Source organism: Arachis hypogaea, chromosome 18 (genome assembly GCF_003086295.3).
Source record: "Arachis hypogaea cultivar Tifrunner chromosome 18, arahy.Tifrunner.gnm2.J5K5, whole genome shotgun sequence".
NCBI lineage: Eukaryota > Viridiplantae > Streptophyta > Magnoliopsida > Fabales > Fabaceae > Arachis > Arachis hypogaea.
This window is the reverse complement of record NC_092053.1, coordinates 42,963,161-42,984,263: the sequence shown is the minus strand read 5'-3', so window position 1 is coordinate 42,984,263 and position 21,103 is coordinate 42,963,161. Positions and strand designations below refer to the sequence as shown.

Sequence of the window (21,103 nt, the reverse complement as noted above, 5' to 3'; positions counted from 1 at the left end):
AAGCTTGCCATGGAAAGGAGTATGAAGGATTGGATGAAGACAATAGGAAAGCAGAGAATCAAAGGGAATGAAGCATCTGCATAGGCTTATCTGAAATTCTCACCAATGAATTATATAAGTACCTCTATCCTATATTTTATTTATATTTTAATTATCAATTCACCATAACCATTTGAATCCGCCTGACTGAGATTTACAAGGTGACCATAGCTTGCTTCAAGCCGACAATCTCTGTGGGATCGACCCTTACTCACGTAAGATTTATTACTTGGACGACCCAGTGCACTTACTGGTTAGTTGTGCGAAGTTGTGACAAAGTGTGATTCACGATTGAGAGCACCAAGCCTATTGGTGCCATTGTTGATGATCACAATTTCGTGCACCAAGTTTTTGGCGCCATTACCGGGGATTGTTCGAGTTTAGACAACTGACGGTTCATCTTGTTGCTCAGATTAGGTAATTTTATTTTATTTTTAAGGTTTTTATTTCTTATTTTCGAAAAATACAAAAAAAAATTTATTTTTTTCGTTCTTCCCAATATAATTTTCGAAAAATACCAAAAAAATTTAATAAAATCATAAAAACCAAAAAATTTTATGTTTCTTGTTTGAGTTAGTGTCAATTTTTATGTTTGGTGTCAATTGTATCATTTTAATTTTCTCAAAATTTTCGAAAAATTCATGCATGTGTTCTTCATGATCTTCAAGTTGTTCTTGATGATTTTATATGTTTGATCTTTAATTTTTCTTGTTTTGTGTCTTTTCTTGTTTTTCATATGCATTTTAGAATTATTAGTGTCTAAGCATTGAAAATTTCTAACTTTGGTGTCTTGCATGTGTGTCTTTTCTTAAAAATTTTCAAAAATAAGTTCTTGATGTTCATCTTGACATTCAAAGTGTTCTTGGTGTTCATCTTGGCATTCAAATTGTTCTTACATGCATTAGTTGTTTTGATTCATAATTCTTATGTCTTGTGTCATTTTTGTGTTTTTCTCTCTCATCATTAAAAATTCAAAAATCAAAAAAATATCTTTCCCTTATTTTTCTCATAAATTTTCGAAAATTTGGATTGACTTAGTCAAAAATTTTTAAAATCTAGTTGTTTCTTATGAGTCGAATCAAATTTTCAATTTAAAAAATTCTATCTTTTTCAAATCTTTTTCAAAAATCAAATCTTTTTCATTTTTTCCTTCATAAATTCGAAATTTTTAAAATTTATTTTCAAAATCTTTTTCTTATTTCTATTTCATATTTTCGAAATTAATGCCAATAATTAATGTGATTGATTCAAAAATTTTAAAGTTTGTTACTTGCCTATTAAGAAAGGTTCAATCTTTAAATTTTAAAATCATATCTTTTTGTTTCTTGTTAGTCAAGTAATCAACTATAATTTTCAAAATCAAATCTTTTTAACATTTCTTTTTCAAATCTTTTTCAAAATTAATTTCAAAATCTTTTCTAACTTCTTATCTTTTCAAAATTGATTTTCAAATCTTTTTCAATTAATCTTATCTTCTTCAAAACTGCCTAATTAATTCTCTCTCTAATTTTCGAAAATCACTAACTTCTTTTTCAAAATTCCTTTTTAATTAACTAATTGTTTTAAATTTTAATTTAATTTAATTTAATTTTTCTTTTTTTTTAATTTTTGAATTTTAACTTTAATTTTAAATTAAAAACAAAAATATTTTTATTTAATTTTTGAAATTCTCTCCCCCTCATCTCTTTCTAATTTTTTTTTTTATCTACTAACACTACTCTTCTTCTTAAAAATTTGAATCCTCTCCCTCTTTCTGTGTTCGAATTCTTTTTCTTCTCTTCTACTCACATAAAGGAACCTCTCTACTGTGGCAAAGAGGATCCCTATTATTTTTTGTTTCCTTCTTTTTCATATGAGCAGGAGCAAGGACAAGAACATTCTTGTTGAAGCAGATTCTGAACCTGAAAAGACTCTGAAGAAGAAACTAAGAAAAGCTAAAATACAACAATCCAGATAAAACCTTACAGAGAATCTTGAAAAAGAAGTAATGGCCGAACCCAACAACAATGCAAGGAAGATGCTTGGTGACTTTACTGCACCAAATTCCAACTTACATGGAAGAAGCATCTCAATCCTTGCCATTGGAGCAAACAATTTTGAGCTTAAACCTCAATTAGTTTCTCTGATGCAACAGAACTGCAAGTTTCATGGACTTCCATCAGAAGATCCTTTTCAGTTCTTAACTGAATTCTTGCAGATCTGTGATATTGTTAAGGCCAATGGGGTTGATCCCGAGGTCTACAGGCTTATGCTTTTCCCGTTTGCTGTAAGAGACAGAGCTAGAATATGGTTGGACTCTCAACCTAAAGATAGCCTGAACTCTTGGGATAAGCTGGTCACGGCTTTCTTAGCCAAGTTCTTTCCTCCTCAAAGCTTAGCAAGCTTAGAGTGGATGTTCAAACCTTCAGACAAAAAGAAGGTGAATCCCTCTATGAAGCTTGGGAGAGGTACAAGCAACTGACCAAAAAGTGTCCTTCTGACATGCTTTCAGAATGGACCATCTTGGATATATTCTATGATGGTCTATCTGAATTATCTAAGATGTCATTGGACCATTCTGCAGGTGGATCCATTCACCTAAAGAAAATGCCTGCAGAAGCTCAGGAACTCATTGACATGGTTGCAAATAACCAGTTCAAGTACACTTCTGAAAGAAATCCTATGAGTAATGGGACACCTCAGAGGAAGGGAGTTCTTGAAATTGATGCTCTGAATGCCATATTGGCTCAGAACAAAATATTGACTCAGCAAGTCAATATAATTTCTCAGAGTCTGAATGGATTGCAAGCTGCATCCGACAGTACTAAAGAGGCATCTTCTGAAGAAGAAGCTTATAATCCTGAGAACCCTGCAATAGCAGAGGTGAATTACATGGGTGAACCCTATGGAAACACCTATAATCCCTCATGGAGAAATCATCCAAATTTCTCATGGAAGGATCAACAAAAGCCTCAACAAGGCTTTAATAATGGTGGAAGAAACAGGTTTAGAAATTGCAAGCCTTTTCCATCATCCACTCAGCAACAGACAGAGAATTCTGAGCAGAGTCCCTCTAGCTTAGCAAATATAGTCTCTGATCTATCTAAAGCTACTTTAAGTTTCATGAATGAAACAAGATCCTCCATTAGAAATTTGGAGGCACAAGTGAGCCAGCTGAGTAAAAGAGTCATTGAAACTTCTCCTAGTACTCTCCCAAGCAATACAGAAGAGAATCCAAAAGGAGAGTGCAAGGCCATAACCTTGCTTGGTATGGCCGAACCCAGAGAGGAGGAGGAGGACGTGAATCCTAGTGAGGAAGACCTCCTAGGACGTTCAGTGACCAATAAGGAGTTTCCCTTTGAGGAACCAAAAGAATCTGAGGCTCATCTAGAGACCATAGAGATTCCATTGAACCTCCTTTTACCATTCATGAGCTCTGATGACTATTCATCTTCAGAAGAAGATGAAGACATTGCTGAAGAGCAAGTTGCTCAATATTTAGGAGCAATCATGAAGTTGAATGCCAAGTTATTTGGTAATGAGACTTGGGATGATGAACCTCCATTGCTCATCATGGAACTAAATGCCTTGGTTCAGCAAACTCTACCTCAAAAGAAACAGGATCCTGGTAAATTCCTAATACCCTGTAACATAGGCACCATGACCTTTAAGAAAGCTCCGTGTGACCTGGGGTCAGGAATAAACTTAATACCACTCTCTGTAATGGAGAAACTAGGGATCTTTGAGGTACAGGCTGCCAAATGCTCATTAGAGATGGCAGACAACTCAAGAAAATAGGCATATGGACAAGTAGAGGACGTGCTAGTAAAAGTTGAAGGCCTTTACATCCCTGCTGATTTCATAATCCTAGACACTGGGAAGGATGAGGATGAATCCATCATCCTTGGAAGACCCTTCCTAGCCACAGCAAAAGCTGTGATTGATGTGGACAGAGGAGAGTTGATCCTTCAACTGAATGAGGACAACCTTGTGTTTAAAACTCAAGGATCTCCTTCTGTAACCATGGAGAGGAAGCATGAAAAGCTTCTCTCACTGCAGAGTCAACCAAAGCCCCCACAGTCAAACTCTAAGTTTGGTGTTGGGAGGTCCCAACAATGCTCTGAACATCTGTGAGGCTCCATGAGAGCTCACTGTCAAGCTATTGACATTAAAGAAGCGCTTGTTGGGAGGCAACCCAATTTTTATTTATCTATATTTCTATTGTTCTTTTATGTTTTATTAGGTTTATGATCATGTGGAGTCACAAAATAATTGCAAAAAAATTAAAAACAGAATCAAAAATAGCAGAAGAAACAACACACCCTGGAGGAAGACCTTACTGGCGTTTAAATGCCAGTAAGGAGCATCTGGCTGGCGTTTAACGCCAGAACAGAGCATGAAGCTGGCGTTAAACGCCAGAAACAAGTAGCAGTCTGGCGTTTAAATGCCAGGATTGCACCCTGAGGAAAGCTGGCGTTAAACGCCAGAAACAAGCAGCAAAGTGGCGTTTAACGCCAGAAACAAGCATAGAGCTGGCATTTAATGCCAGAAACAGGCAGCAGTCTGGCATTAAACGCCAGGATTGCATACATAGGGTGTTTTACATGCCTAAAAGGTGCAGGGATGAGAAATCCTTGACACCTAAAGATCTGTGGACCCCACAGGATCACCTCAGGATCTGTGGACCCTACAGGATCCCCACCTCTTCTTCTCTCCCCTTCACACTTTTTCATAAACCTCTTCCCCAAAATAAACCTCCATTACTCCTCCAACGCACCTACACCCACCCACTCAAATTCAAACCATTCACACACCTCCATCTTCTCCATCTCTTCTTCTTCTCATCCTTTCTTTTTTCTTTTGCTTGAGGACGAGCAAACCTTTTAAGTTTGGTGTGGTAAAAGCATTGCTTTTTGTTTTTCCATAACCACTAATGCCTCAAGGGATGCACTTCCTTCCACAAAGCTATTGGGAGCAAATCAACACTTCCCTAGGAGAGTTAAGTTCCAACATGGGACAACTAAGGATGGAGCACCAAGAGCATTCCATCATCCTCCATGAGATTAGAGAATATCAAAGAGCTATGAGGGAGGAGCAACAAAGACAAGGAAGAGACATAGAGGAGCTCAAGAGCACCATTGGTTCTTCAAGAAGAGGAAGACGCCACCCTTATTAAGGTGGACTCCTTCCTTAATCTCCTTGTTCTTATTTTTCCTGTTTTTCGGTTTTTGAGCTTTATGTTTTGTTTATGTTTGTGTCTTTACTATATGATCATTAGTATTTAAGTGTCTATGTCTTAAAGCTATGAATGTCTTATGAATCCATCTCCTCTCTTAAATGAAAAATGCTTTAATTACAAAAGAACAAGAATTACATGAATTTCGAATTTATCCTTGAAATTAGTTTAATTATTTTGATATGGTGACAATACTTTTTGTTTTCTGAATGAATGCTTGAACATTGCATATGTCTTTTGAATTTGTTGTTTATGAATGTTAAATATGTTGGCTCTTGAAAGAATGATGAAAAGGAGAAATGTTATTGATAACCTGAAAAATCATAAAAATGATTCTTGAAGCAAGAAAAAGTAGTGAATACAAAAGCTTGCAGAAAAAAAAAGAAAAGAAAAATGGCGGAAAAAAAAGAGAGAGAAAGAAAAAGAAAAAGTAAGCAGAAAAAGCCAATAACCCTTAAAATCAAAAGGCAAGGGTAATAAAAAGGATCCAAGGCTTTGAGCATCTGTGGATAGGAGGGCCTAAAGGAATAAAATCCTGGCCTAAACGGTTAGACCAAGCTGTCCCTAACCATGTGCTTGTGGCGTGAAGGTGTCAAGTGAAAACTTGAGACTGAGCGCTTAAAGTCGAGGTCCAAAGCAAAAACAGAGTGTGCTTAAGAACCCTGGACACCTCTATTTGGGGACTTTAGCAAAGCTGAGTCACAATCTGAAAAGGTTCACCCAATTATGTGTCTGTCGCATGTATGTCTCCGGTGGTAATACTGGAAAACAGAGTGCTAAGGGCCACGGCCAAGACTCATAAAGTAGCTGTGTTCAAGAATCAACATACCGAACTAGGAGAATCAATAACACTATCTAAATTCTAAGTTCCTATAGATGCCAATCATTCTGAACTGCAAAGGAGGAAGTGAGATGCCAAAACTATTCAGAGGCAAAAAGCTACTAGTTCCGCTCATCTGATTGGAGCTAAGTTTAATTGATAGTTTAGAATTTATAGTATATTCTCTTCTTTTTATCCTATTTGATTTTCAGTTGCTTGGGGACAAGCAACAATTTAAGTTTGGTGTTGTGATGAGCGGATAATTTATACGCTTTTTGGCATTGTTTTTAGTATGTTTTTAGTATGATTTAGCTAGTTTTTATTATATTTTTATTAGTTTTTAATTAAAAATCACATTTCTAGATTTTACTATGAGTTTGTGTGTTTTTCGGTGATTTCAGGTAATTTCTGGCTGAAATTGAGTGACCTGAGCAAAAATCTGATTCAGAGGCTGAAGAAGGACTGCAGATGCTGTTGGATTCTGACCTCCCTGCACTCGAAATAGATTTTCTGGAGCTACAGAACTCCAAATGGTGCGCTCTCAAATGCGTTAGAAAGTAGACATCCAGTGCTTTCCGGCAATATATAATAATTCATACTTTATTCGAGCTTAGACGACACAAAGTGGCATTCAACGCCTGTTCCATGTTGCATTCTTGAGTAAAACGCCAGAAACACGTCACAAACTAGAGTTAAACGCCAAAAACACGTTACCACTTGGCGTTTAACCCCAAGAAAGCCTCGGCACGTGTAAATCTCAAGCTCAGCCCAAGCACACACCAAAGTAGGCCCCAGAAATGGATTTCTGCACTTAAACTTATTTCTGTAAACCCTAGTAACTAGTTTAGTATAAATAGAACTTTTTACTATTGTATTTACATCTTTTGGACCATCTTTGGATTATCCTTTGATCACGTTTTGGAGGCTGGCCTCTCGGCCATGCCTGGACCTTGTTCTTATGTATTTTCAACGATAGAGTTTCTACACACCATAGATTAAGGTGTGGAGCTCTGCTGTCCCTCATGAATTAATGCGAAGTACTATTGTTTTTCTATTCAACTCAAGCCTATTTCTTATCTAAGATATATACTTGTTCTTCAACCTGAGGAAAGTGATGATCCGTGACACTCATCATCGTTCCCATCCATGAACGCGTGCCTGACAACCACCTCTGTTCTACTTGCAATCGCTTAAGTGCATATCTCATAGCCTTCTGGTTCATGATGCATGGTTGCCTCGCCTGACAACCGAGCCTTCCATTCCATGAGATCAGAGTCTTCGTGGTATAGGCTACAATTATTGGCGGCCATTCTTGAGATCCAAAAAGTCTAAACCTTGTCTGTGGTATTCCGAGTAGGATCGGGGAAGGGATGGCTGTGACGAGCTTCAAACTCGCGAGTGCTGGGCGTAGTGACAGATGCAAAAGGATGACTGAATCCTATTCCAGTATGATCAAGAACCGACAGATGAATAGCCGTGCGGTGACAGCGCATTTTGAACCATTTTCACTGAGAGGACGGGATGTAGCCACTGAGGATGGTGATTCCCTGAATAAGCTTGCCATGGAAAGGAGTATGAAGGATTGGATGAAGACAATAGGAAAGCAGAGAATCAGAGGGAACTAAGCATCTCCATACGCTTATCTGAAATTCTCACCAATGAATTATATAAGTACCTCTATCCTATATTTTATTTATATTTTAATTATCAATTCACCATAACCATTTGAATCCGCCTGACTGAGATTTACAAGGTGACTATAGCTCGCTTCAAGCCGACAATCTCCATGGGATCGACCCTTACTCACGTAAGGTTTATTACTTGGACGACCCAGTCCACTTGCTGGTTAGTTGTGCAAAGTTGTGACAAAGTGCAATTCACGATTGAGAGCACCAAGCCTATTGGTGCCATTGTTGATGATCACAATTTCTCACACCAAGTTTTTGTGTGATGAGCGGATAATTTATACTCTTTTTGGCATTGTTTTAAGTATGATTTAGCTAGTTTTTATTATATTTTTATTAGTTTTTAATTAAAAATCACATTTCTGGATTTTATTATGAGTTTGTGTGTTTTTCTGTGATTTCAGGTAATTTCTGGCTGAAATTGAGGGACCTGAGCAAAAATCTTATTCAGAGGCTGAAGAAGGACTGCAGATGCTGTTGGATTCTGACCTCCCTAAACTCGAAATGGATTTTCTGGAGCTACAAAACTCCAAATGACGCTCTCTCAATTGCGTTGGAAACTAGATATCCAGGGCTTTCCAGCAATATATAATAATTCATACTTTATTTGAGCTTAGATGATGCAAACTGGCGTTCAACGCCAGTTCCATGCTGCATTCTGGAGTAAAACGCCAGAAACACATCACAAACCAAAGTTAAACGCCAAAAACATGTTACAACTTGGTGTTTAACCCCAAGAGAAGCCTCTGCACGTGTAAAGCTCAAGCTCAGCCCAAGCACACACCAAAGTGGGCCCCGAAAGTGGATTTCTGCACTTAAACTTATTTCTGTAAACCCTAGTAACTAGTTTAGTATAAATAGAACTTTTTACTATTGTATTTACATCTTTTGGACCATCTTTGGATCATCTTGGAATCTGGGGAACGTTTAGTCCTTAGACATTGGAGGCTGGCCATTCGGCCATGCTTGGACCTTTATCACTTATGTATTTTCAACGGTAGAGTTTCTACACACCATAGATTAAGGTGTGGAGCTCTACTGTTCCTCATGAATTAATGCAAAGTATTATTGTTTTTCTATTCAATTCAAGCTTATTCCTATTCTAAGATATTCATTCGCACCCAAGAACATGATGAATGTGATGATTATGTGACGCTCATCACCATTCTCACTTATGAACGCGTTCCTGACAACCACTTCTATTCTACATGCAAACAAGCTTGAATGTGTATCTCTTAGCCTCCTGATCTATGATCAGAGTCTTCGTGGTATAGGCTAGAATTATTGGCAGCCATTCTTGAGATCCAGAAAGTCTAAACCTTATCTGTGGTATTCCGAGTAGGATCTGGGAAGGGATGGCTGTGACGAGATTCAAACTCGCGAGTGATGGGCGTAGTGACAGACGCAATAGGATTACTGAATCCTATTCCAGCAGGATCAAGAACCGACAGATGATTAGCCGTGCGGTGACAACGTATTTTGGACCATTTTCACCTAGAGGACGGGATGTAGCCATTGACGACGGTGATGCCCAACATACAGCTTGCCATGGAAAGGAATAAGAAGGATTGAATGAAGACAATAGGAAAGTAGAGAATCAGAAGGAATAAAGCATCTCCATACGCTTATCTGAGATTCCGACTAATGAATTACATAAGTATCTCTATCCTATCTTATATTTTATTTATATTTTAATTATCAATTCATCATAAGCATTTGAATCCGCCTGACTGAGATTTGCAAGATGACCATAGCTTGCTTCAAGCCGACAATCTCTGTGGGATCGACCCTTACTCACGTAATGTTTATTACTTGGACGACCCGGTGCACTTGCTGGTTAGTTGTGCGAAGTTGTGACAAAGAACTAAGATTATGAACGTGCGTATTACATTTTTAGCGCCGTTACCAAGGAATGAACGATTACAATTTCGCATACCATGTTTTTGGCGCCGTTGCCGGGGATTGTTCGAGTTTGGACAACTGACGGTTCATCTTATTGCTCAGATTAGGTAATTTTATTTTATTTTTAAGCTTTTTATTTCTTATTTTCGAAAAATACAAAAAAAAATTCTTCTTTTTCGTTCTTCCCAATATAATTTTCGAAAAATACCAAAAAAATTTAATAAAATCATAAAAAGCAAAAATATTTTATGTTCCTTGTTTGAGTCTAGTGTCAAATTTTAAGTTTGGTGTCAATTGCATCTTTTTAATTGCTCTTAAAATTTTTGAAAAATTCATGCATGTGTTCTTCATGATCTTCAAGTTGTTCTTGATGATTCTCTTTGTTTGATCTTTAATTTTTCTTGTTGTGTGTCTTTTCTTGTTTTTCATATGCATTTTTGCATTCATAGTGTCTAAGCATTAAAAATTTCTAAGTTTGGTGTCTTGCATGTGTGTCTTTTCTTAAAAATTTTCAAAAATAAGTTCTTGATGTTCATCTTGACATTCAAAGTGTTCTTGGTGTTCATCTTGACATTCAAAGTGTTATTGCATGCATTGTGTGTTTTGATCCCTAATTTTCATATTTTGTGTCAATTTTGTGTTTTTCTCTTTCCTCATAAAAAATTCAAAAATCAAAAAATATCTTTCCCTTTTTATCTCATAAAATTCAAAAATTTGAGTTGACTTTTTAAAAAATTTTTAAAATCTAGTTGTTTCTTATGAGTCAAATCAAATTTTCAATTTAAAAATTCTATCTTTTTCAAATCGTTTTCAAAAATCAAATCTTTTTCATTTTTTCCTTCATAAATTCAAAATTTTTAAAATTTATTTTCAAAATCTTTTTCTTATTTCTATTTCATATTTTCGAAATTAATGCCAACAATTAATGTGATTGATTCAAAAATTTTAAGTTTGTTACTTGCCTATTAAGAAAGGTTCAATCTTTAAATTTTAAAATCATATCTTTTTGTTTCTTGTTAGTCAAGTAATCAACTTTAATTTTCAAAATCAAATCTTTTTAACATTTCTTTTTCAAATCTTTTTCAAAATAAATTTCAATCACATCTTTTCAAAATTAATTTCAAAATCTTTTCTAACTTCTTATCTTTTCAAAATTGATTTTCAAATCTTTTTCAATTAATCTTATCTTTTTGTTTGATTCTTATCTTTTTCAAAACTACCTAACTAATTCTCTCTCTAATTTTCGAAAATCACTAACTTCTTTTTCAAAGTTCCTTTTTAATTAACTAATTGTTTTAAATTTTAATTTAATTTAATTTAATTTTCTTTTTTTTAATTTTCAAATTTTAACTTTAATTTTAAATTTAAAACAAAAATATTTTTATTTAATTTTTGAAATTCTCTCCCCCTCATCTCTTTCTAATTATTTTATTTATCTACTAACACTTCTCTTCTTCTTAAAAATTCGAACCCTCTTCCTCTTTCTGTGTTCGAATTCTTTTTCTTCTCTTCTACTCACATAAAGGAACCTCTCTACTGTGGCAAAGAGGATCCCTATTATTTTCTGTTCCCTTCTTTTTCATATGAGCAGGAGCAAGGACAAGAACATTCTTGTTGAAGCAGATCCTGAACCTGAAAGAACTCTGAAGAAGAAACTAAGAGAAGCTAAAATACAATAATCCAGAGAAAACCTTACAGAGAATCTTGAAAAAGAAGTAATGGCCGAACCCAACAACAATGCAAGGAAGATGCTTGGTGACTTTACTACACCAAATTCCAACTTACATGGAAGAAGCATCTCAATCCCTGCCATTGTAGCAAACAATTTTTTTAGCTTAAACCTCAATTAGTTTCTCTAATACAACAGAACTGCAAGTTTCATGGACTTCCATCAAAATATCCTTTTCAGTTCTTAACTGAATTCTTGCAGATCTGTGATACTGTTAAGACTAATGGGGTTGATCCCGAGGTCTACATGCTTATGCTTTTCCCGTTTGCTGTAAGAGATAGAGCTAGAATATGGTTGGACTCTCAACCTAAAGATAGCCTGAACTCTTGGGATAAGCTGGTCACGGCTTTCTTAGCCAAGTTCTTTCCTCCTCAAAAGCTTAGCAAGCTTAGAGTGGATGTTCAAACCTTCAAACAAAAAGAAGGTGAATCCCTCTATGAAGCTTGGGAGAGGTACAAGCAACTGACCAAAAAGTGTCCTTCTGACATGCTTTCAGAATGGACTATCTTGGATATATTCTATGATGGTCTGTCTGAATTATCTAAGATGTCATTGGACCATTCTACAGGTGGATCCATTCACCTAAAAAAAATGCCTGCAGAAGCTCAGGAACTCATTGACATGGTTGCAAATAACCAGTTCATGTACACTTCTGAAAGGAATCCTGTGAGTAATAGGACGCCTCAGAGGAAGGGAGTTCTTGAAATTGATGCTCTGAATGCCATATTGGCTCAGAAAAAATATTAACTCAGCAAGTCAATATGATTTCTCAGAGTCTGAATGGATTGCAAGTTGCATCCAACAGTACTAAAGAGGCATCTTCTGAAGAAGAAGCTTATGATCCTGAGAACCCTGCAATAGCAGAGGTGAATTACATGGGTGAACCCTATGGAAACACCTATAATCCCTCATGGAGAAATCATCCAAATTTCTCATGGAAGGATCAACAAAAGCCTCAACAAGGCTTTAATAATGGTGGAAGAAACAGGTTTAGCAATAGCAAGCCTTTTCCATCATCCACTCAACAACAGACAGAAAATTCTGAGCAGAGTCTCTCTAGCTTAGCAAATATAGTCTCTGATCTATCTAAGGCCACTTTAAGTTTCATGAATGAAACAAGATCCTCCATTAGAAATTTGGAGGCACAAGTGGGCCAGCTGAGTAAAAGAGTCATTGAAACTCCTCCTAGTACTCTCCCAAGCAATACAGAAGAGAATCCAAAAGGAGAGTGCAAGGCCATAACCTTGCTTGGTGTGGCCGAACCCAGAGAGGAGGAGGAGGACGTGAATCCTAATGAAGAAGACCTCCTGGGACGTTCAGTGACCAATAAGGAGTTTTTCTTTGAGGAACTAAAGGAATCTGAGGCTCATCTAGAGACCATAGAGATTCCATTGAACCTCCTTTTACCATTCTTGAGCTCTGATGACTATTCATCTTCAGAAGAAGATGAAGATATTGCTAAAGAGCAAGTTGCTTAATATTTAGGAGCAATCATGAAGCTGAATGCCAAATTATTTGGTAATGAGACTTGGGAGGATGAACCTCCATTGCTCATCAAGGAACTAAATGCCTTGGTTCAGCAAACTCTACCTCAAAAGAAACAGGATCCTGGTAAATTCCTAATACCCTGTAACATAGGCACCATGACCTTTGAGAAAGCTCTGTGTGACCTGGGGTCAGGAATAAACTTAATGCCACTCTTTGTAATGGAGAAACTAGGGATCTTTGAAGTACAGGCTGCCAAATGCTCATTAGAGATGGCAGACAACTCAAGAAAATAGGCTTATGGACAAGTAGAGGACGTGCTAGTAAAGGTTGAAGGCCTTTACATCCCTGCTGATTTTGTAATCCTAGACACTGGAAAGGATGAGGATGAATCCATCATCCTTGGAAGACCCTTCCTAGCCACAGCAAAAGCTGTGATTGATGTGGACAGAGGAGAGTTGGTCCTTCAACTGAATGAGGACAACCTTGTGTTTAAAACTCAAGGATCTCCTTCTGTAACCATGGGGAGGAAGCATGAAAAGCTTCTCTCACTACAGAGTCAACCAAAGCCCCCACAGTCAAACTCTAAGTTTGGTGTTGAACCCCCACATTCAAACTCTAAGTTTGGTGTTGGGAGGTCCCAACAATGCTCTGAACATCTGTGAGGTTCCATGAGAGCTCACTGTCAAGCTATTGACATTAAAAAAGCGCTTGTTTGGAGGCAACCCAATTTTTATTTATCTATATTTCTATTGTTCTTTTATGTTTTATTAGGTTTATGATCATGTGGAGTCACAAAACAATTGCAAAAAAATTAAAAACAGAATCAAAAATAGCAGAAGAAACAGTACACCCTGGAGGAAGAGCTTACTGGCGTTTAAACGCCAGTAAGGAGCATCTGGCTGGCGTTTAATGCCAGAACAGAGCATGAAGCTGGCGTTAAATGCCAGAAACAAGCAACAGTCTGGCATTTAAACGCCAGGATTGCACCATGAGGAAAGCTGGCGTTAAACGCCAGAAAAAAGCAGCAAAGTGGCGTTTAACGCCAGAAACAAGCATAGAGTTGGCGTTTAACACCAGACATAGGCAGCAGTCTCGCGTTAAATGCCAGGATTGCATACATAGGGCATTTTACATGCCTAAAAGGTGCAGGGATGAGAAATCCTTGACACCTCAAGATCTGTGGACCCCACAGGATCACCTCAGGATCTGTGGACCCCACAGGATCCCCACCTCTTCTTCTCTCCCCTTCACACCTTTTCATAAACCTCTTCCCTAAAATAAACCTCCATTACTCCTCCAAACCACCTACACCCACCCACTCAAATTCAAACCATTCACACACCTCCATCTTCTCCATCTTTTCTTCTTCTCATCCTTTCTTTCTTCTTTTGCTTGAGGATGAGCAAACCTTTTAAGTTTGGTGAGGAAAAAACATTGCTTTTTGTTTTTCCATAACCACTAATGCCTCAAGGGATGCACTTCCCTCCACAAAACTATTGGGAGCAAATCAAACACTTCCCTAGGAGAGTTAAGTTCCAACTTGGGACAACTAAGGATGGAGCACCAAGAGCATTCCATCATCCTCCATGAGATTAGAGAAGATCAAAGAGCTATGAGGGAGGAGCAACAAAGACAAGGAAGAGACATAGAGGAGCTCAAGAGCACCATTGGTTCTTCAAGAAGAGGAAGACGCCACCTTCACTAAGGTGGACTCCTTCCTTAATCTCCTTTTTCTTATTTTCCTGTTTTTTGGTTTTTGAGTTTATTTATGTTTGTGTCTTTACTATATGATCATTAGTATTTAAGTGTCTATGTCTTAAAGCTATGAATGTCCTATGAATCCATCACCTCTCTTAAATGAAAAAATGCTTTAATTACAAAAGAACAAGAAGTACATGAATTTCGAATTTATCCTTGAAATTAGTTTAATTATTTTGATGTGGTGACAATACTTTTTGTTTTCTGAATGAATGCTTGAACAGTGCATATGTCTTTTGAATTTGTTGTTTATGAATGTTAAATATGTTGGCTCTTGAAAGAATGATGGAAAGGAGAAATGTTATTGATAATTTGAAAAAGCATAAAAATGATTCTTGAAGCAAGAAAAAGCAGTGAATACAAAAGCTTGCAGAAAAAAAAAAGAAAAATGGCAAAAAAAAAGAGAGAAAGAAAAAGAAAAAGCAAGCAGAAAAAGCCAATAGCCCTTAAAACCAAAAGGTAAGGGTAATAAAAAGGATCCAAGGCTTTGAGCATCAGTGGATAGGAGGGCCTAAAGGAATAAAATCCTGGCCTAAGCGGCTAGACCAAGCTATCCCTAACCATGTGCTTGTGGCGTGATGGTGTCAAGTGAAAACTTGAGACTGAGAGGTTAAAGTCGAGGTCCAAAGCAAAAACAGAGTGTGCTTAAGAACCCTGGACACCTCTAATTGGGGACTTTAGCAAAGCTGAGTCATAATCTGAAAAGGTTCACCCAATTATGTGTCTGTGGCATGTATGTATCCGGTGGTAATACTGGAAAACAGAGTGCTTAGGGCCACAGCCAAGACTCATAAAGTAGTTTTATTCAAGAATCAACATACCGAACTAGGAGAATCAATAACACTATCTAAATTCTAAGTTCCTATAGATGCCAATAATTCTGAACTGCAAAGGAAGAAGTGAGATGCCAAAACTATTCAGACGCAAGAAGCTATTAGTCCCGCTCATCTGATTGGAGCTAAGTTTCATTGATAGTTTGGAATTTATAGTATATTCTCTTCTTTTTATCCTATTTAATTTTTAGTTGCTTGGGGACAAGCAACAATTTAAGTTTGGTGTTGTGATGATTTAGCTAGTTTTTGACATTGTTTTTAGTATGTTTTTAGTATGATTTAGCTAGTTTTTATATTTTTATTAGTTTTTAATTAAAAATCACATTTCTGGACTTTACTATGAGTTTGTGTGTTTTTCTGTGATTTTAGGTAATTTCTGGCTGAAATTGAGGAACCTGAGCAAAAATCTGATTCAGAGGCTGAAGAAGGACTGCAGATGCTGTTGGATTCTGACCTCCCTACACTCGAAATGAATTTTCTGGAGCTACAGAACTCCAAATGGGGTGCTCACAATTGCGTTGGAAAGTAGACATCCAGGGCTTTCCAGCAATATATAATAGTCTAGACTTTATTCGATCTTAGACGATGCAAACTGGCGTTCAACGCCAGTTCCATGCTGCATTCTGGAGTAAAACGCCAGAAACACGTCACAAACCAGAGTTAAATGCCAAAAACACGTTACGACTTGGTGTTTAACACCAAGAGAAGTCTCTGCACGTGTAAAGCTCAAGCTCAGCCCAAGCACACACTAAAGTGGGCCCCGGAAGTGGATTTCTGCACTTTTATTTCTGTAAAACCCTAGTAACTAGTTTAGTATAAATAGAACTTTTTACTATTGTATTTACATCTTTTGGACCATCTTTGGATCATCCTGGAATCTGGGGAACGCTTAGTCCTTAGACATTGGAGGCTGGCCATTCGGCCATGCCTGGACCTTTATCACTTATGTATTTTCAACGGTAGAGTTTCTACACACCATAGATTAAGGTGTGGAGCTCTGCTGTTCCTCATGAATTAATGCAAAGTATTATTGTTTTTCTATTCAATTCAAGCTTTTTCCTATTCTAAGATATTCATTCGTACCCAAGAACATGATGAATGTGATGATTATGTGACGCTAATCACCATTCTCACTTATGAACGCGTGCCTGACAACCACTTCCGTTCTACATGCAAACAAGCTTGAATTTGTATCTCTTAGCCTCCTGATCTACATTCAGAGTCTTTGTGGTATAGGCTAGAATTATTGGCAGCCATTCTTGTGATCCAGAAAGTCTAAACCTTGTCTGTGGTATTCCGAGTAGGATGTGGGAAGGGATGGCTGTGACGAGATTCAAACTCGCGAGTGATGGGCGTAGTCACAGACGCAAAAGGATTACTGAATCCTATTCCAGCAGGATCGAGAACCGACAGATGATTAGCGGTGCGGTGACAGCCCATTTTGGACCATTTTCACTGAGAGGACGGGATGTAGCCATTGACGACGGTGATGCCCAACATACAGCTTGCCATGGAAAGGAATAAGAAGGATTGAATGAAGACAATAGGAAAGCAGAGAATCAGAAGGAACAAAGCATCTCCATACGCTTATCTGAGATTCCGACCAATGAATTACATAAGTATCTCTATCCTATCTTATAATTTATTTATATTTTAATTATCAATTCACCATAAGCATTTGAATCCGCCTGACTGAGATTTGCAAGATGACCATAGCTTACTTCAAGCCGACAATCTCCGTGGGATCGACCCTTAGTCACGTAAGGTTTATTACTTGGACGACCCAGTGCACTTGCTGGTTAGTTGTGCGAAGTTGTGACAAAGAACTAAGATTATGAACGTGCGTATTACGTTTTTAGTGCCGTTACCATGGAATGAATGATCACGATTTCGTACACAAGTAGTTATGGCATAAATCTCATGAAAATGCATCAAATTAACAATGTTTGATTGAATCAAGACAAGCATGAATTTCTCATCCAAATACTTACTTATTGCCTAAGAAATGCATGAAACTACTCTAAAACAAACTAAAAATGGGTTGTGAAACAAGCCAAGATGCCTTGGCATCACAACACCAAACTTAAATCTTGCTTATCCTCAAGCAAGTGATAAAACATGAAAATACAAGAGATACAAGTCCTTATTCAGAGAATTCAAATCCTTGGTTCATGGAGTTTTATGCATGGCAATTTAGGTTCATGTTCATGCTGGTTGGTGCGCAGAAATTGTGATCACACTTTGATTATGTAAAATTCATCGCTCTTTTTTTCCCTGGTAATGGCGCCAAAAATATGATGCCAATACCATGGTTCACAACTTCGCACAACTGACCAGCAAGTGCACTGGGTCGTCCAAGTAATACCTTACGTGAGTAAGGGTCGAATCCCACGGAGATTGTTGGTATGAAGCAAGCTATGGTCACCTTGTAAATCTCAGTCAGGCGGATATAAAATAGTAATGGAGTTTTCGAAAATAATTAATAAAATAGGGATAGAATTACTTATGTAAATCACTGGTGAGAATTTCAGATAAGCGAATAGAGCTGCTTTCGTTCCTCTGAACCTCTGCTTTCCTGCTATCTTCATCCAATCAGTCTTACTCCTTTCCATGGCTGGCTTTATGTGATACATCACCACTGTCAATGGCTACTTTCGGTCTTCTCTCAGAAAAATGATCCAAATGCCCTGTCACGTTACGGCTAATCGTCTAGAGGCATCACCCTTGTCAATGGTTTAATCTTATCCTCTCAGTGAAAATGGTCAACGCACCCTGTGACGGCACGGCTATTCATCTGTCGGTTCTCGATCCTGCTGGAATAGGATTTACTATCCTTTTGCATCTGTCACTACGCCCGGCAATCGCGAGTTTGAAGCTCGTCACAGTCATTCGATCATTGAATCCTACTCGGAATACCACAGACAAGGTTTAGACCTTCCGGATTCTCTCGAATGCCGCCATCATTCTAGCTTACACCACGAAGATTCCGATTAAGAGATCTAAGATATACTCATTCAATCTAATGTAGAACGGAAGTGGTTGTCAGGCACGCGTTCATAAGGAATGATGATGATTGTCACATTCATCACATTCAGGTTGAAGTGCGAATGAATATCTTAGAAGCGAAATAAGATGAATTGAATAGAAAACAGTAGTACTTTGCATTAATCCTTGAGGAACAGCAGAGCTCCACACCTTAATCTATGGAGTGCAGAAACTTTACCGTTGAAAATACATAAGTGATAGTGGAGTTCATTGGTCTCGGCCCCAGAGGGGAACCGGAGTAACCAAGATGATCAAAGGATCAAAAGATAAAACTCAGGATGCCTAATACAATAGTAAAAGGTCCTATTTATAATAAACTAGTCACTAGGGTTTACAGAAATAAGTAATTGATGCATAAATCCACTTCCGGGGCCCACTTGGTGTGTGCTTGGGCTGAGCTTGAGTGTTACACATGTAGAGGTCATTCCTGGAGTTGAACGCCAGTTTTGGTGCCAGTTTGGGCGTTCAACTCTGGTTTTGGATCCTTTTCTGGCGGTGGATGCCAGAATTGGGCAGAGAGCTGGCGTTGAACGCCGGTTTGCGTCATTTATTCTTGGCCAAAGTATGGACTATTATATATTTCTGGAAAGCCCTGGATGTCTACTTTCCCACGCAATTGAAAGCGCGCCATTTTGAGTTCTGTAGCTCTAGAAAATCCATTTTGAGTGCAGGAAGGTCAGAATCCAACAGCATCAGCAGTCCTTCTTCAACCTCTGAATCTGATTTCTGCTCAAGTCCCTCAATTTCAGCCAGAAAATACCTGAAATCACAGAAAAACACACAAACTCATAGTAAAGTCCAGAAATGTGAATTTAACATAAAAACTAATGAAAATATCCCTAAAAGTAACTAGATCCTACTAAAAACATACTAAAAATAATGCCAAAAAGCGTATAAATTATCCGCTCATCACAACACCAAACTTAAATTGTTGCTTGTCCCCAAGCAACTGAAAATCAAATAGGATAAAAAGAAGAGAATATACTATAAATTCCAAACTATCAATGAAACATAGCTTCAATCATATGAGCGGGACTTATAGCTTTTTGCCTCTTGAATAGTTTTGGCATCTCACTCTATCCATTGAGGTTCAGAATGATTGGCTTCTATAGGAACTCAGAGTTTAGATAGTGTTATTGATTCTCCTAGTTCAGTATGATGATTCTTGAACACAACTTCTTTATGAGTCTTGGCCGTGGCCCTAAGCACTTTGTTTTCCAGTATTACCACCGGATACATAAATGCCACAGACACATAACTGGGTGAACCTTTTCAGATTGTGACTCAGCTTTGCTAAAGTCCCCAATTAGAGGTGTCCAGGGTTCTTAAGCACACTCTTTTTTTTGCCTCGGACCTTGACTTTAACCGCTCAGTCTCAAGTTTTCACTTGACACCTACACGCCACAAGCACATGGTTAGGGACAGCTTGGTTTAGCCGCTCAGACCAAGATTTTATTCCTTTAGGCCCTCCTATCCACTGATGCTCAAAGCCTTGGGATCCTTTTTATTTGCCCTTGCCTTTTGGTTTTAAGGGTTATTGGCTTTTTGCTCTTGCCTCTTGGTTTTAAGAGCTTTGGCTTTTTCTGCTTGCTTTTTCTTTTTCTTTCTATTTTTTTTTCGCCCATTTTTTTTCTCTCTGCAAGCTTTGTTCTTTGCTACTTTTTCTTGCTTCAAGAATCATTTTTATGATTTTTCAGATTATCAAATAACATGTCTCCTAGTCATCATTCTTTCAAGAGCCAACATATTTAACATTCTTAAACAACAACTTCAAAAGACATATGCATTGTTCAAGCATACATTCAGAAAACGAGAAGCATTGTTACCACATCAATATAATTAAACTAAGTTCAAGGATAAATTCGAAACTCATGTACTTCTTGTTCTTTTGAATTAAAACATTTTTCATTTAAGAGAGGTGATGGATTCATAGGACATTCATAACTTTAAGACAAAGTTACTAACTACTAATGATCATGTAATGAAGACACAAACATAGATAAGCACATAACATAGAAAATGAAAAACAGAAGAAATAAGAACAAGGAATGAATCCACCTTAGTGATGGTGGCGTTTCCTTCTTGAGGAACCAATGATGTCCTTGAGCTTCTTCTATGTCTCTTCCTTGTCTTTGTTGCTCCTCCCTCATTGCTTTTTGATCTTCTCTTATTTCATGGAGCATGATGGAGTGCTCTTGATGTTTCACCCTTAATTGTCCCATGTTGACACTTAATTCTCCTAGGGGGGTGTTGATTTGCTCCCAATAGTTTTGTGGAGGAAAATGCATTTGAGGCATCTCCAGGATCTCATGGTGATGAGCTTCCTGCGCCTCTTGAGCTCCATGAATGGGCTCCCTTGCTTGCTCCATCTTTTTCTTAGTGATGGGCTTCTCTTCCTTAATAGGAATGTCTCCTTCTATGAAAGCTCCAGCTGAGTAACATAGATGGCAGATAAGATGAGGAAAAGTTAGCCTTGCCATGGGGGATGACTTTTCGGCTATTTTGTAGAGTTCATTAGAGATGACTTCATGAACTTCTATTTCCTCTCCAATCATGATGCTATGAATCATGATGGCCCGATCCACAGTA

General features: G+C 37.7%; 2 non-coding genes across 2 annotated transcripts; both read right to left on the bottom strand.

The window, feature by feature from the left end:
- Positions 1 to 2,418: 2,418 nt before the first annotated feature.
- On the bottom strand, positions 2,419 to 2,526 carry LOC112773961 (small nucleolar RNA R71). Its single transcript, XR_003188479.1, has one exon. It is a non-coding gene; the product is annotated as a small nucleolar RNA R71 (small nucleolar RNA).
- A 9,248-nt stretch (positions 2,527 to 11,774) lies between these two features.
- Positions 11,775 to 11,882, bottom strand: LOC112773603 (small nucleolar RNA R71). The gene has a single exon (XR_003188146.1). It is a non-coding gene; the product is annotated as a small nucleolar RNA R71 (small nucleolar RNA).
- Positions 11,883 to 21,103: the final 9,221 nt, after the last annotated feature.